Raw genomic sequence first — 14203 nt, forward strand, 5'->3', positions numbered from 1 at the left:
GAACACGGGAGACTATGGGACCAAGGGAGCCAAGTATTTTAAGCATCTGTTATAGGCCTGTGCCAGATGCAGGATACCAGACAAGATGTGCCATTTGTCTGTTCTTGAATGGAATTTCCTATGTCCCTAATACCAAGCAAACTCTGTTTATTTATAATATAACTACTTCTGGTTTTGTAGAGCTGATATACAGCACATGTCATCTTTTTGCTTTCACAATGATATTTAAACACTTAAAAAGTTATTTATTTAGCTGTGTGAATTCAGTCAGGAGGCTGTTTTGCTTTGTCATGGGTGAATCTGTAAAGACGGGAAAACTACTCAGTTTAGGGAGGCTGCCTTGTGTAGTTTCCTGAAGTACAGTTTTCTCTAATGCTTGTATGGGTTAAAAATGGGACTCGGGTTCTTACAAGATCTGTGCCAGGCAGTGATTTCAAGTGATTGTTTGCATGGGCACAGAGAGAAGAATGATTTGGGAAATGCTGACTGTTCTCTCCTGAAAGTGGATTTTCTTCCAATTCTAACTGATTATATTTAATAAGTAATTCCAATTATTTCCCGAAGGAATAAGCAGGAATTTCTAAGCAAAACATTTTCTCAGAATATGTAAATTCAGAACTACAGCTTCCTAGTGGAAATGCAAGCATTAGTCGTAAAAGGAAATGTCTCCCAATTCTTGGACTGCATTTCTTGACCAATTTTAACAGAAACACAGACTTCCCAGAGTAACTGCATCTCATAATGAGACTGATTATCTGGAGTTGATTATCCTACCTTTAGGTCTCTGTGCTACCTTGTTAATACAAAAGATGTAAACCACAAATTACATTTAAGACCAGGAGAAAAAGTCAGTGCTGATATATATTGCTCAAAAAGCAAAATGGAACACCCCTACTGTCCCAAGACCCAAACTCCAGAGTAAGCTTAGTACACAGGAAGGTCCATCTTCTGCATATCAACCTTGCTTACAGTCAGCATCCTTCCTGTCACCACTGGAATCCCTGTTTGCTCTTGCTCCAAAGGCACATCAGGCTGGACTAGCAAACCTGCCAGCCTTTTCCACGAGTCCTTTCTTGTACCTGTGCTCCAGCATCACATGTCCCAGTGCTTTACCAGCAAGCTGTGTCCTGATTACCTCACTGCTCTCTGAACCAAGATCTTTCTTTGAACTGTTGCTAGATTTTGAGTTTACAGCAGGTGATACCCTATACAGACTTCTTGACCTGGGCCCTCAGTTGACCCTTGCTTTTTCACTGAAATGCCTTGGTGTCTCTTGGACAGGAAAAGATAATTCAAAATAAATAAAAATCTGCAAGATGGAAGAAGGGAAAAGTTACAATGATGAATTTAGTAACAAAACCATTAGGCCCACAATACAACTAATCATAAACCAAGTTTCTCCAGTGTTATTCCCTCTAACATTTTATGTACAATGTACATCAAAGCACGTGCAGTTAACTGCCTGCATAAATGTGCTTCATAAGGTCATCTCTTCCTGCCTCATTTTTTCTGTTTCTAAAGCTGAGGCTGTATTATTAGACTGGGGCAGTGCTCTGAATTCCAGCTTCTGACAAGAGGTATTAAAATAATTACTGCAGCAGATGTCAGAATCAAGTGAAAGCAACCATTTAACAACCACAGCACACACCAAAATCATCACTTATGTTGTGTGCTATTGGAGGTACAGAACCAGCACAGCAGAAAAATGTTCACACTTGCTTCTAGATGTAATCCTCTGTTAGGAGAGTATCTCCCTCCCCCCCTCTCCCAAAAAGGTTCTTCCAGTACACTTTGCTGGTTTTAGCTGTGGCTAGAAAAGATACAGCTGCAGTTTTTGGCTTATGCAGCTTGAAGCTGGAGCTCAACATTCAGCAACAGCTTAGTCTGAGCTGTTTTATAAAACTTTTTCTGTAAACATTTTCATTCAATAGTTACAATGCAATATCTGTGCTCCCTTAAAGCACACTAGTGACTAGGTGCCTTATCTTCATATTGCCGGACTGGTGAGATACTTATCTGGGAGGTGATCTGAAAGCTGGGGACAGAGGCGAGACAGAGAGCATTTAATGAAAGCTGGGTTCTGACATGGAGTCCTGTGACAGACAGTCCAACAGGCTGCTGCTGACAGAGAGCAGCATCTCAATTGGCAGCTGAATGAATACAGTCAGTTTGAAGAAGATTTTCTAAGTTATCTTTAGCTCACGGCTTTGGAAACTGTCATTTGCAAAGGGACCCCACACAAACAGGGAATAAAACAGAGGATCCAGGCTGAGGCTTGGGGGTTTTGCACACATTTACACTTTCAGGTACTCAGGTCCTTGCTTGAGGTTCAGGTTGATCATAAATGTAGTTAAATCATACAGTGTACAGAGGCTGCTTTAAGGAGCCTGCTGCTTCCCACAGAGGTAAAGTCCGGCCAAGAACAGCATGTGTTTCCTCCTCTGCATCTAGCACAACTGCAGCTAAGTGGTTGCTTATGTTCAAAAATGAATGAAATATTCAATGAAAACAAGAATCTTCACTGACACGATCACTGCTTCTTAATCGTTACACAAAATACTGCTGTCTTGCCCAAGCGTGCCTGGCTCCCTAAGAATAATGGAGACAGGACAGTGTTTGGATAGCTGCTGTTTTTCCTGAAGAGTGGGGAGGGTGTGCCTATTTTGGGGGCATGTTCACAAAGGTTTTAGCCCAGAAAGAAAGAGGTACATCTGGAAAGAGCATAAAACAGGTTGCCAGACTCTGGCACTGCTACTAGAAATAATTCTTTCTCAGGAAAATACTGAAATATGCTGTCTGGTTTGCCCACAAGTATCCGGGCATTTTTCTTGGCAGGCATGGATACTGGTGGCTGTTTGGCATTTTGATTGCTGCCCCAACTAGTGTCTATTCTTTCTCTGCTGAAGATGGAAGAATACACTTGTGGTTAAATCACTGGCCTAGGGATTAGGCAAAGTGGTTCTGCTCAGATTTTAGTTTGCGTCCTTGGCCAGGTCACTTAAGCAAGAATTTTGAGAAGTGCTCAGCACCCACAAATGGGATCAGATTTTTCAAAAGCTCTCTGCCTCCACTGAGGCAGTGGCCAGATGATCAAAGGAACTTCTTAGAAAATCTGTCTGCAAGTGTCCTTGTGAGAGCTACTGGGTGCTGATCACTTGTGAAAATCTGGTTTTCATTGAGGTGCCCAGATGGGAATCAAACTCTCCATCTAGCTCCCATCATGATGGGAAGACACTTGAGAATCTGCCCAGGAGCAATCTCTTGAAATGCTACACCAGCATTTCAACTTTCTCTGTGCCTCAATTTCCTCTAAAATGAGAGTGATGTTGCCAGGGTGCTTGTAAGGATAAATTTTTTAACCTGCTGTGTGTGAGGTTCTTGGATGCTTCTGAAGCCAGGAAAGGGAAGTGAAGCATTTGTAGCATAGTGTCTTTCCAGACATACCAATCATCTGTGTAAACAAGACTGTGTTAAAAGTGACTGGAGCAAGAGTCCAGGAGTCAGCTTTGCTCTGTGTACAATTTACAGGCCTTCAAGTTAAGGAGCTGCTGCTTTTTGTTTGTCTCAAACCCTTGATCATGAGTCAGAGGGTCTAACATAATGACTAAAAGGACTGAGCCCTAAAAACCTTTGTGCTGAACAAAGCACGGCCAGGAGAACACATTGAAAAGAAATGGTGAAGCTGTTCAATTCAGCTGTTTGCCTTCTGAAATCCCTGCCTGTTGAGTACAGTAGTTTTATCATTTTCTTTCCTCACATGACATTTCTTTCCTCATATCCCACCCAAGTGTTTGGTATTCTGGGGGGGGAGTTCTGAGGGTTTAGAATTTTAACTCTAAAGGACTGGTTACTCTCACACTACATACCCATATATCTTTTGCATAAATAACCAGTAGTATCTTTTGCAGGTGGGTTTGTTTTGTTTTTTTTTTTAATTAACTTACAGCAGCTTCAGTTTTGCTTCAGATGCAGAAATCTGAAAGGTCCTGAACCTCCCGTAGTGCGTGCTGGAGCAGCCTTCCTTCTCTCTTTGAGCAGCTTTCCCTCACATGATGTGACATTTTCTTTCCAGCTGAGAGTGGCGCCCTCCCCCCACAGCCCCTTCATTTTTGGCCTTCGAGCACCGTCGGCATCTGTGTGAGCTAATGCTGCCCAGATCCTTCTCCAAGGGGCACCGAGGGCTGGCACGCAGAAGCGAAGCCCCGGGGCTGTATCTCTGAAACCCAAGAAACCTCAAATGCATTGTGTTTCCATAAATGCTCCTCAGCTGACTGGGCTGTAGAGAGTTTCTGCTCTCCTCAACCCTCGCCTCTCCTTTGGGAATGGGAGGTGCAGGTTGTAAATGGATTTTCTGACTGCCCCTGTGCAGAAATGGCGCCGATGTCGGCGCGTGAGGGAACCACAACCACCACAGGAGGTGAGAGGTGCTGCAGGGCACGGGGCCCGGCCATGACTGACGGGGGCCTCAGCCAGGGACATGCTTGGGCTGGCCCGGCCCTCACCACAGCCCGGTGTGGGTGAGATGTCACCACTGCCTGGGTAGGCGGAGATGTCACCACAGCCCAGTGAGGGGGAAATGTCACCACAGCCCGGTGTGGGTGAGATGTCACCACTGCCTGGGTAGGCGGAGATGTCACCACAGCCCAGTGAGGGGGAAATGTCACCACAGCCTGGTGTGGGTGAGATGTCACCACTGCCTGGGTAGGCGGAGATGTCACCACAGCCCAGTGAGGGCAACATGTCACCACAGCTTGGTGAGGGGGAAATGTCACCACAGCCTGGAGAGGGCAACATGTCACCACAGCCTGGTGAGGGAGAAATGTCACCACAGCCCGGTGAGGGTGAGATGTCACCACAGCCCAGTGAGGGGGAGATGTCACCACAGCCCAGTGAGGGGGAGATGTCACCACAGCCCAGTGAGGGGGAGATGTCACCACAGCCTGATGAGGGCGAGGTGTCACCACCCCGCCGGGCCATGGCAGCTTTCCTCAGAACCGTGTTACTGGCAGGTAATGGCTGTGGGGCAGGGTGGAGCCCTCAGGGTGCCGTGCAGTTTGGTTTTGGTTTAGAGCAGATAACGACACCATTACAATTCAACAGTGGCTAAATGCAATCTGCTTGTTGCAAAGTCGAATATGTCAAATTTTGTTAAGGATGTTCTTTAGTGTTTGATCTTTGTATACTTTCAAGTCTAATCAAAAGAAGGCAGGTTTCATCCACGAAACAGAGAGAAGTTAACAAGCAAGCTCTGAGTGACAGCCAGGGGTAGAATTGTTTTGTTAAAGTTCAGGCCTTGATGTTAAGGTTTAGGCCTTCCCATGCTTCTGTCATCTTAGACCTGGGGCAAGGTTAACAAAGCTTGGGAAGAAGGATGCCCACTGACAGTGGACACAAAGAATGCAGAATGTATAGAAGCAGACACAGACTCCGGCTCTCCTGATAGCTTTGGGGCATTAGGTACAACATTTTGTGTTTTCCTGAAGCTCTCTCCACTTCCAAGCAGTTGAGAGAGCAAAAACCTTTCTCCTCATCATGTCTGGTGGCAGAGAAGGAGAAGCCAGGAAGGAAGGGTTGCTGCACCCCGAGCTGAGGCCTGTCCTGCTGAGTGTCCCCAGAAAGTGCCGTGTTACCTCCTCAGTCTCCTTCAGGCTTGGGGGGAACTGCAGGAGCAGCTCTTGGTCTCAGCTGCAGTCCTTGTTTTGAAGGATAAACTACATGTATGTTGTGGATGTCCATCAAGCTAAAATTCTAGCTCATGAAACGTGCTTGACAAGTGGAGCACTGAAAATACAATAGCTTTCTGTTCACTTGTTTTTGAAATACTTATTTTCACGAGATAAGCAGTTAGTAGAAAGTTCAAAGCACATATAGCACAGAAAATGCCTTTGAGCAGTCAGAAATTGAATTTATTCTGATTGTCAGTAGTTTTGTATTGAGCTCTTGACAGTGTTTAGCATAGAAGTGAGAGATGCGATGTTGAAAATAGGATATTTCGAAGAATAATATAAAATATTCATTTTAAGTGAATTCTGAACTCAGTGAAAGGCAGTTTTTGTGCTTGAAATTTGAATTGAAGAGCTATCTTGTCCTGACTGTGGAACAGAAATATTTCATAAGAATCACATGCCAGAACTAACCACCACCGCTTGGATTTTAGACACAGAGCATTTGCAGCTAGTTGCTTAAGAGCAGTCTAAAATCAAAATGGAATGAAGGTGACATTACAAAACATTACTGAGACAAATGGATTTCCTTTAAACTATGATTTAAAAGCTACCTGATAATTCTACACCAATGCATTCAAGAGAAAAAAATTATTCCTGTAAATTACTCTTTAATCAAGTATGATGACTGAATGCTAAATATACAGTCTTCTGTGTGAACAATGTTTGTACCTGAGACTAGTTATGCAAGCTTAGGGAGTAATCCTGAAATCATGTTTCCTGATGTAGTAAGTTACGCTCAGATATCCAAAAGATAATAACAGTTTGTCATAAAAACTAAAAAAAAAAAAAACCAAAACCAAACAAACCAAAACAAAACCCCAAAAACAAACAAAAAAACCCCCACCAAAACAAAAAAAACCCAAACCCAAACCAACAACAACAACAAAAACAAACCAAAAAAAACCAACAAAAAACCACAAAAAACCCTAACAAAACCTTGCAGTGGCAGCTTGGACTGTACTGCATAGACATCCTAAATTTAGGTAGGGTGGCTGAACTGGAGGAGAACAGGAACTCCTGTAACAGACACAGAATGTCCAACTATGGCACCACTTTCTTCCGTGGAAGACAGGAACTGCTGCTGCATCTGCACCTGTAGGAACATCCAGCAGGACACTGGAGCTTCAGTGCCTGGCTTTGCATGCAGCTTGTGTGCACAGCAGGAACTCAGTCCATCATGAACACCTCCAGCCTCCACTGCTGCGTATTTTTTGAGCTCTTCATCCATAAGGCTGGGATGAGATGGGACAGAATCTTTCCTGTTAATTCACTTAGGGAATTACTACTTATTAAACAGGCAGGGTAGCACTTCTGAACTAACATTCAGCCTGTGATTACACATTAAAGTACCGAGGCTTGTCCAGTATCCTACAACAGCATATCACAAGGTGTACCCACCATGAATGCTGCAGTCCTGGAATATCTTCAGCTGGAGCCTAATAATGATTACAGCCATTTTTGAAAGCATAGCTGGGTTTTGCTAAGCTCTGCCCACCTTCAGCAAAAGTCTGTCCATTCACTGTAGGGCTTGTGCTCTGTTTCAGTGTTCTTTTCTTTTTTTTTCACCCCGAGTTAACCAGAACTTGGCTTTGATCCTTTAAATCCTTCTCCCTATCAGCTCAGCAACCACAGAGGCAGTTTATTACTGAAAAGAAATCTAAGAATCAGTTTTGGCCAGCATTGTCTTGGAAAGTTCATTTTATTAACATGGTTTTGGTTTTATTTCAAAAACACTTTGACAAGCACTGACATTTTTGGAATCAGTAAAGCACAAGAGACTTACTCCTAAAGGCCTAAGCTTTGCATTTTTCTGCAGCAAACAATGTGATGTGCTACTATGGTAAATTCAATTCAAGCCACTGACTGAAAGGAAATAAGTACTGAATGTTGTCTTTTTTCCCCTTCATTTTCTAAAATATGTTTTGTGAGAATGCTAGAACTTACGAGATACACTTCCTTAACTGCTCTTTGCTTATTTGCTTTTCATCTACAGTTCAGGTGGCAGATCTATCAATGCTGGCAACATAAACTTTCCTCACACGCCTGCTTTTATTGCTCAGCTTTGACCTAAAGCAACTACCTCTTGACTTTCTGCTGAGATTTGCCAGCAAGGGTCCCAGTTGTGTGTTTTACGTTAACATCCATCAACTGAGAGTTCAACTAAGATCACCCACTTCATTTAAAAAGGAACACTAAGAAATAGCTGAACCTTTTTGTTGTTGTTGTTGCTGCTTTTCTTTAAGGCAAGCTGAAAGAGAATTCTTGGTCTCTAGGCTACATAAAGACTCTTGTTCTGATACTGTGCATTCACTGGAACTCCGTGTGTGGTGGGAAGAATGGAAGCGCAGAACAGAGGTGAGTTATGTGCTGGCATAAGCAGAGTTGACTGCTACATTTCCTTAGTGGTGAGTTGATTATCTTTGGTTTGTGTGTCCCTGGGGCTGTGCCACCTTTCATTCTGTCCCTTTGAAAACTATGTTGGGTGAGAGGCAAAGTAAGCATCTCCATTCCAGAAAGTATTTATTGCTTACATGTGTTGTTGCTTCATCTAATAAGAGTGGGTTTTGTTAGAAACTTGTCTTACTCTCCAGAATTTTCTGTTGCAAAAATGCTTTGGTTGGAGTTCCCCGTGCAAAATCCACAGTGTGCTACTGTCAGCCTCTTCCTTTCAGAGTGAAGAATGCAGCAGTATGTTGGTCTGGAAAGAGTGGTTGCTTTTTTAGTTAGCAGAAAACATGTGCTGCAGATGTTTCAAAGTTCTGGCTTTCAATATACCTTTGATATCTCCTATGTCAAGCTGTTAGTTTTGACTAATTCTCCCTTTAATGGGATGGCTTTTATGAATCCTGTATGTTGCCATGGTAGATTCCTAGGAGGTGAAGTAAACTGGCATAGCTAATCCAGGAGTTGGTGATTTTTAGTGCTGTGGATATTTTTTTAAAACAAAACCTCTTTTTAAAGTTTGAAGTACATTTCTTTTTCATCTCAACTTTATTTCAAAGTGACTGCATAAATTGTATGACCTGTTTCTCCAGTTGTGTAACCAGGCCTTTTCCTACAGGAACGGAAAAGAAGTAGTTAGGGTATTTTTCTATTTTGTTTTTTGGTAGGGTTTTTGTTAGTTTTGCTTAGGGGTTTTTTGTTTTGTTTTTTAATGTTGGAGTGTACTTTTTGGTACCATTTACTTCTTACTTGCAAATGTGGAGTTCTGAGAAGCTGACATTTTGAAGTGTTACACTTCAGGATTGCCAAGAATATTGGCGCTAACTGCCCAGATGTCTCTAAAATGAGTGTAATGAGCACACACACACATTTGTCTTGAAGAGGTGGAAAAACAAAGGTGTGTGTATGATGCAGACAAGGCGGCTGTCCTAACTGTTTAGAATTATGAATGGCATAGCTGCCAGCACGCCTCTCAAATCCAGAGTGGGAAGTTTCTTACCTACCAGGAGGCCTGTATTATTTTTGAGTGCCCTCACGCTGAACTCGGTGTGGCTGTGGATGAGACCCCGTAAGGAATGATGTCCACAGGCGTGCACAGACACCACAGTCATCAGCTCACCACAGGCTCACAGCGCTGGGAATAGAACTTCAGCCCTTCGCCTCCGCAAACACAGCTGCTCCTCTGGCCTGGGCCGTGCAGCCAGCAGAGGGAACTGATAAACACTCGCATGGGGCTGCTTTTCGTGTTTTCTGTAACCAAGAGAGGGCACTGATTCTCACTCCCTTGTTGAAAAGGGCCCAGTTAATGTCACCCCTCAACGGTTTCACCTGCCATTCATAGGAAAAAACCTTATCTTTATCTTGCTTTTGCTATAAAATATGGACTTGCATGAAGCTTTAATCACCTAAAGATGTCCCAAGACCTCACAGTGGTATTAATTCCCTGCAGTGCAATTATGAGACATTAAATTCATTACACATCAAGACAATTGCAGAAACACATCCAGCATTTCAGGAGTGCAGGGAGAGAAAGCCTAATTGTTTACTGGTGACTACAGAGAATAGGCATAGCTATTGCTCAAGACCCACAGAAGCTTTCAGAACCAGGAGTTATCTTCGGTAACATATATAGATGAGCAACTTTTGCTGGGATTTCTGTTTGCATAGGGAAAGCCACAGAAAAGGCAATAACACTTGCACAAAACTCCAGAAAGTGTAAGTGGCCAAATTAAGGAACTTTGTACCGTTGAGTACAGCTGTTTGCTGTTTTTTCACAGGCAGAACAAACCACCTCTAATGTTTTGTCTTGTCTTGTCTTGCTCCCCACTGAACCACTGCTCTTTTAGAAATATGGCAGTAGTGAAAATTAAAAATTGTCTCTCTGTAGAAGGAAAGAACCCACACCTACAATAACTGGAAGGTAAAAGAAGTAAGGGAAAGTATAGGGATGTATTTAAGCTTAAGAGATAAAATTTAATCTTACCTCCCCTGAGATACATAACAAGACACAGAATAAGTGGGCAGAAAATTCTGCCACACAGATATGCTCATGGATATACAAAAATTATCTTCTGTGGCAAATAGACCATTAATGTTTCCTTTCCTAGTCCTCCAGTTACCTCTCATATGTTTACTACTTTATCTATGAACAATGCATGCTTAGCAGTAATTTTTAAGTTAAAAGAGTAAGAGACAAGGCCTCCATTGCTAGGGTAATAACTGCAAATTGAGCACTGGAATGTGTTGGGGGAGGTGGGGTTTTTAGTTTATTTGGTTTTGGTTTTGTTTTGTTGGTTTTGAGGGATTTTTTGAAATGCAGTACTTGAAAGGCCACAGGAACAATTATGACTCTGTACTCTCATAAATTAAATCAAGTGCTAAAAACTAGAGGTATAGGACAAAGCTAGTGGTTGGGCCTTTGGGTTTTGTTTGATTACTTGTCTGTTTGTTTGTTTCAATGGGTATGAAATTATATCCTGTATGTTTACAGAAGTGGCTAATGATAGTGAATGTAGAAAAGAAAGGAAGATTAATATTAATGTCCTCTACAAGATCCTTTCAATAATTTTGCTTAAGCCCTGTGAGTTTCTCTTTGAGCTCTTTACTGCTGCTGAGTTACCAAGACTGAGTTCTTACAGTCAGATGGTGCCCATCATTTCTGGTCCATGGCAGTGCATCTCTGCTTCCTCAGCCTGCCTCAACTGGGCTGGTCTCTTTAACCACAGAGTGTAAGAAAGAGATCAGCATTTGCTTATTTGTTTAATTGTTTATTTACGCCTTCCAAGAATGATTTATTTGTAAATCCTGTTAAGGAGTTTGTAAAGAGTTTCACAGGAAGTTTGAAAGTGTTGGGAGTAAATGACCTCTCTCAAGATTTGTCACTGGAACTCTCCCTGCTGTTCAGCCCTAAAGAGTCATGCAAAGACAGAGCAGCTACAAAGGGGTGGAGTTCATAAGGCTGAATACAAAATGAAGTGTGGAATTAGAGCTGGCCTGGAAACCAGAGGAGCTAAATCTGACACTCCACCATGAATTTTCACTGTGACCTTGAGTAAAATATTTTATATATTTAGTGACAGCAGGGCCAGAGGAAAACTTAATCTCTCCCTACAGAGAGGTGTGAAAATAAATTCCTGAAGGTAAGAACTTCTCCCAAGCAGTGGTAGTGGCAGAACTATGCATAGATAAGCAGACAGTGATATGTTTATCCTCTGTTTCTATGTATCTAGTCTAGCACTTTAGACAGCACTGGGAGTTACACTAGTGGCTCAAGTAGATATTACTGCCTTAAATAAACACCTAAAAACCCTAAGCATAACTGCCAGGAGAAATGGCTTAGCATCCCTGCTTAGCACTTAACTGGTCTGTGGCTGAAAAAATAATATAATCTCTTTTCCTTTATTAGTTTTAAATGTTATGATTATTAGTCAAAAAATCTGAATTCCTTGCTCTCCCAGTGATTATAATTTTTTTTAATTCAGGTTATAGCATTACTTTAAAATGGCAGTATTTTTATTTTATACCAGTGTGCTTTGATCTTGTAAAAAGGAGTTTCAGATGAGCAGAGAGGTCAATAAATGCATTCCTAGACATCTGAATTCTCTTGGAAACCTGCTGGATGCAGTTTCCCTTCATCCTTTGCTGCAAAGTGATGCTAACCTGAATTATCTACTCAGCCTAAGAGAGAAACTGCTCAGAGGAGATTCTGATCTAAATTAGATGCATTCCTTTGAATAGAGTTTTCTTAATATGTCCTGCAATCCATTTTTCAAATGCCAAAACATTACATTTCACAGCAGGCTTTAATAAAAAGTATTTTGATATATATACATGTCCTATGGCAAATGCATTAATTTTTTCCCCATGGAATTTGCTCTATTAAAATTTTTGATTTATCTGACAGAGTAAAATTCTGTGTGAACAGATGAGGCTTGACTGCCACACTGTAGACCTAAATTCTGTATGCACTGGACTTAAAATCACATATCTGTGTTTTACAACAGGGATGTTTTTGGAAAGGGGAGGCTTGCTGTAAAAATCAGATGTTAACTGAGAAATAAAATGTTGTAGCTCAGAGTTAATGCCAGTGATGAGGAAAACCATTGGGCTCTTTTCCTGTCTTCTATGGGCAATTTATATTAATTACCTGGATGCAAAAATAGTTTTACTGTAAGTTTGCTACAGAAAGCACTGTGCTTTGGGTTTTGAACAGTTCAACTTATTTTGGTTTGGCTTTTTGCTGCTTGGGTTTTTTTTTTTTAAGATACTTATGTAATCTTGCAGGCAAATAGCTGAAGGCAGTCTTTTTTTTCCTCACTAGTTAGAACAGATAACATATAAATCAGAAAACATCTTAGATACAGTATTCAGAGAAGGGTACTTGGAGCAGAGTTCTTCTGTTATACAGTGCTATAGCTTAAAATATTTCAGCTAATGTGAGTACAGTTATATATGGACATAATTCTTTTCTAGAGCAGACTTTCTATTTGTGAAAGGCCAAAAAAGACTCAGTTTAGAAAGAGAATTAAGAAGAAAATACCACTATTTAACTGAAGAAAGTATTTTGTATTTACAGACAGCATTAACTGCTTGCTTTTGGTAGCTCATACTTTCCCTCCTCTCTGAGCACTGGAGAGAGGCATTGCAGGATTAGGATTTCTGTGATGGAATTTCTTTAAACAGGTGACTGTGTGTTAAAAGTGCACTGACTCACACTGTGTGAAAAACTGCTACTGGTCACTCATAGATTCCTCTCTGTGAGGATGGACAGATGCATGGATGGGAATGCAAATACAGTTTTGAAACCACTTTTAAATGTTTTAACTGTTCAGCAGCTGTCTCTGAGGCACTTAACTATTCCTTCCTCTAATGCAAGAAATGCTTGTGTAGGAAAACTGCAGATAAAATATAAACAAGCTGATCTAAAAGTTTCATAGAGACACAGGGTCTGTTGTTCCAAGAAACAGAACTTTGCTTGTAAAATATCTACTTTAAGCATATTTGGTACAAGATAATGAATTCCATCAGTCTTATTACTATGCTTCTGTGAGAGCTTAAGTTCCATCACACATTTTTTAAAGGCAATGAAACCTGTGAAGATGCACTTCAGTCCCAAAATCACCTCAATCTAGCTAGTAAATGATATTAGCAATAAAACTCAGTTCCTTCCTTAAATTAACACCAAGAGGGTTTTTTTTCCTTAAACAGAATTTAAGGAAGCTTTACAGTGACTTTTTTTTCATAACTTTGACTGGACTAAGAAGGAGACTATTAAGAGGGATAATAAATTGTTATAATCGGTCTGGGTGTACTAATCTCTTCAAAATCAATCAGAAAGGCAGAGAAGACCTTTTCCCAGCCACAGTGTTTCCCAGCAAGATCTGTTTTTATTTCACTGCTAAAACAACAGCCTGTTACTAACTTAAATGTCAGATGACACTACATCTGAAAAAAAAAAAAAAAAAAGAAAGGCGGGGGGAGCCAGCACCACCCAGCAAGGCAGTGCTAGAGTTCACATTAAGTCTTCCTCACAATAGCTGGTTAGAACAGAAACCTGAAGTAGCAGTAATCTTACCTTGAGTACACAAGATCCAAGGAGAGAAGATCACTGGCTCAAAACAGTGGAGGACTGAGAAAGTGCTCTGATCTGCTGCTGGTAGCATGCACTTGGCTTTTATGTGCAGGTGGGAGGAGCTGCTCCCTACGGTAGGTGGGCAGTGAGGATAGCAGGCAGACAGCCTTCAGAAGGCATTGTAGAGTAGGGTTTTGCTCTTTGGGGACAGAGAGAGGGAGGAAAAGCACGCTGGATGGCATCTACATGAGAAATAGGGTTGGATTTATCTGCTGGTTGTTTGTTTTGGTTGGTTTGTTTTTTCTGTAAATCTGCAGTTAACTGAAGATTTTCTACTGTATTTATTTTTCTAAATCTGAATCTCTGAATTATTCCAGTTGCAGTTACAATGCTACTAGATGTTACTTCATCTGTTGGAAAGATTTTTGTGGCAGTGAGATACTGATGCAAAGTCTCTGTCTGA

General features: G+C 41.5%; 1 protein-coding gene across 1 annotated transcript in view; it reads right to left on the reverse strand.

Moving 5' to 3' along the window:
* Nucleotides 1-13957, reverse strand: part of COL8A1 (collagen type VIII alpha 1 chain) — an 86201-nt gene extending 72244 nt beyond the window's left edge. Inside the window, exon 1 of the mRNA XM_063419952.1 lies at nucleotides 13744-13957. The gene's annotated coding sequence lies outside the window, so the exon portion shown is untranslated. The remainder of the gene's footprint in view (nucleotides 1-13743) is intronic.
* Nucleotides 13958-14203: the final 246 nt, after the last annotated feature.

This window comes from Prinia subflava, chromosome 28 (genome assembly GCF_021018805.1).
Source record: "Prinia subflava isolate CZ2003 ecotype Zambia chromosome 28, Cam_Psub_1.2, whole genome shotgun sequence".
NCBI classification, from domain to species: Eukaryota; Metazoa; Chordata; class Aves; order Passeriformes; family Cisticolidae; genus Prinia; species Prinia subflava.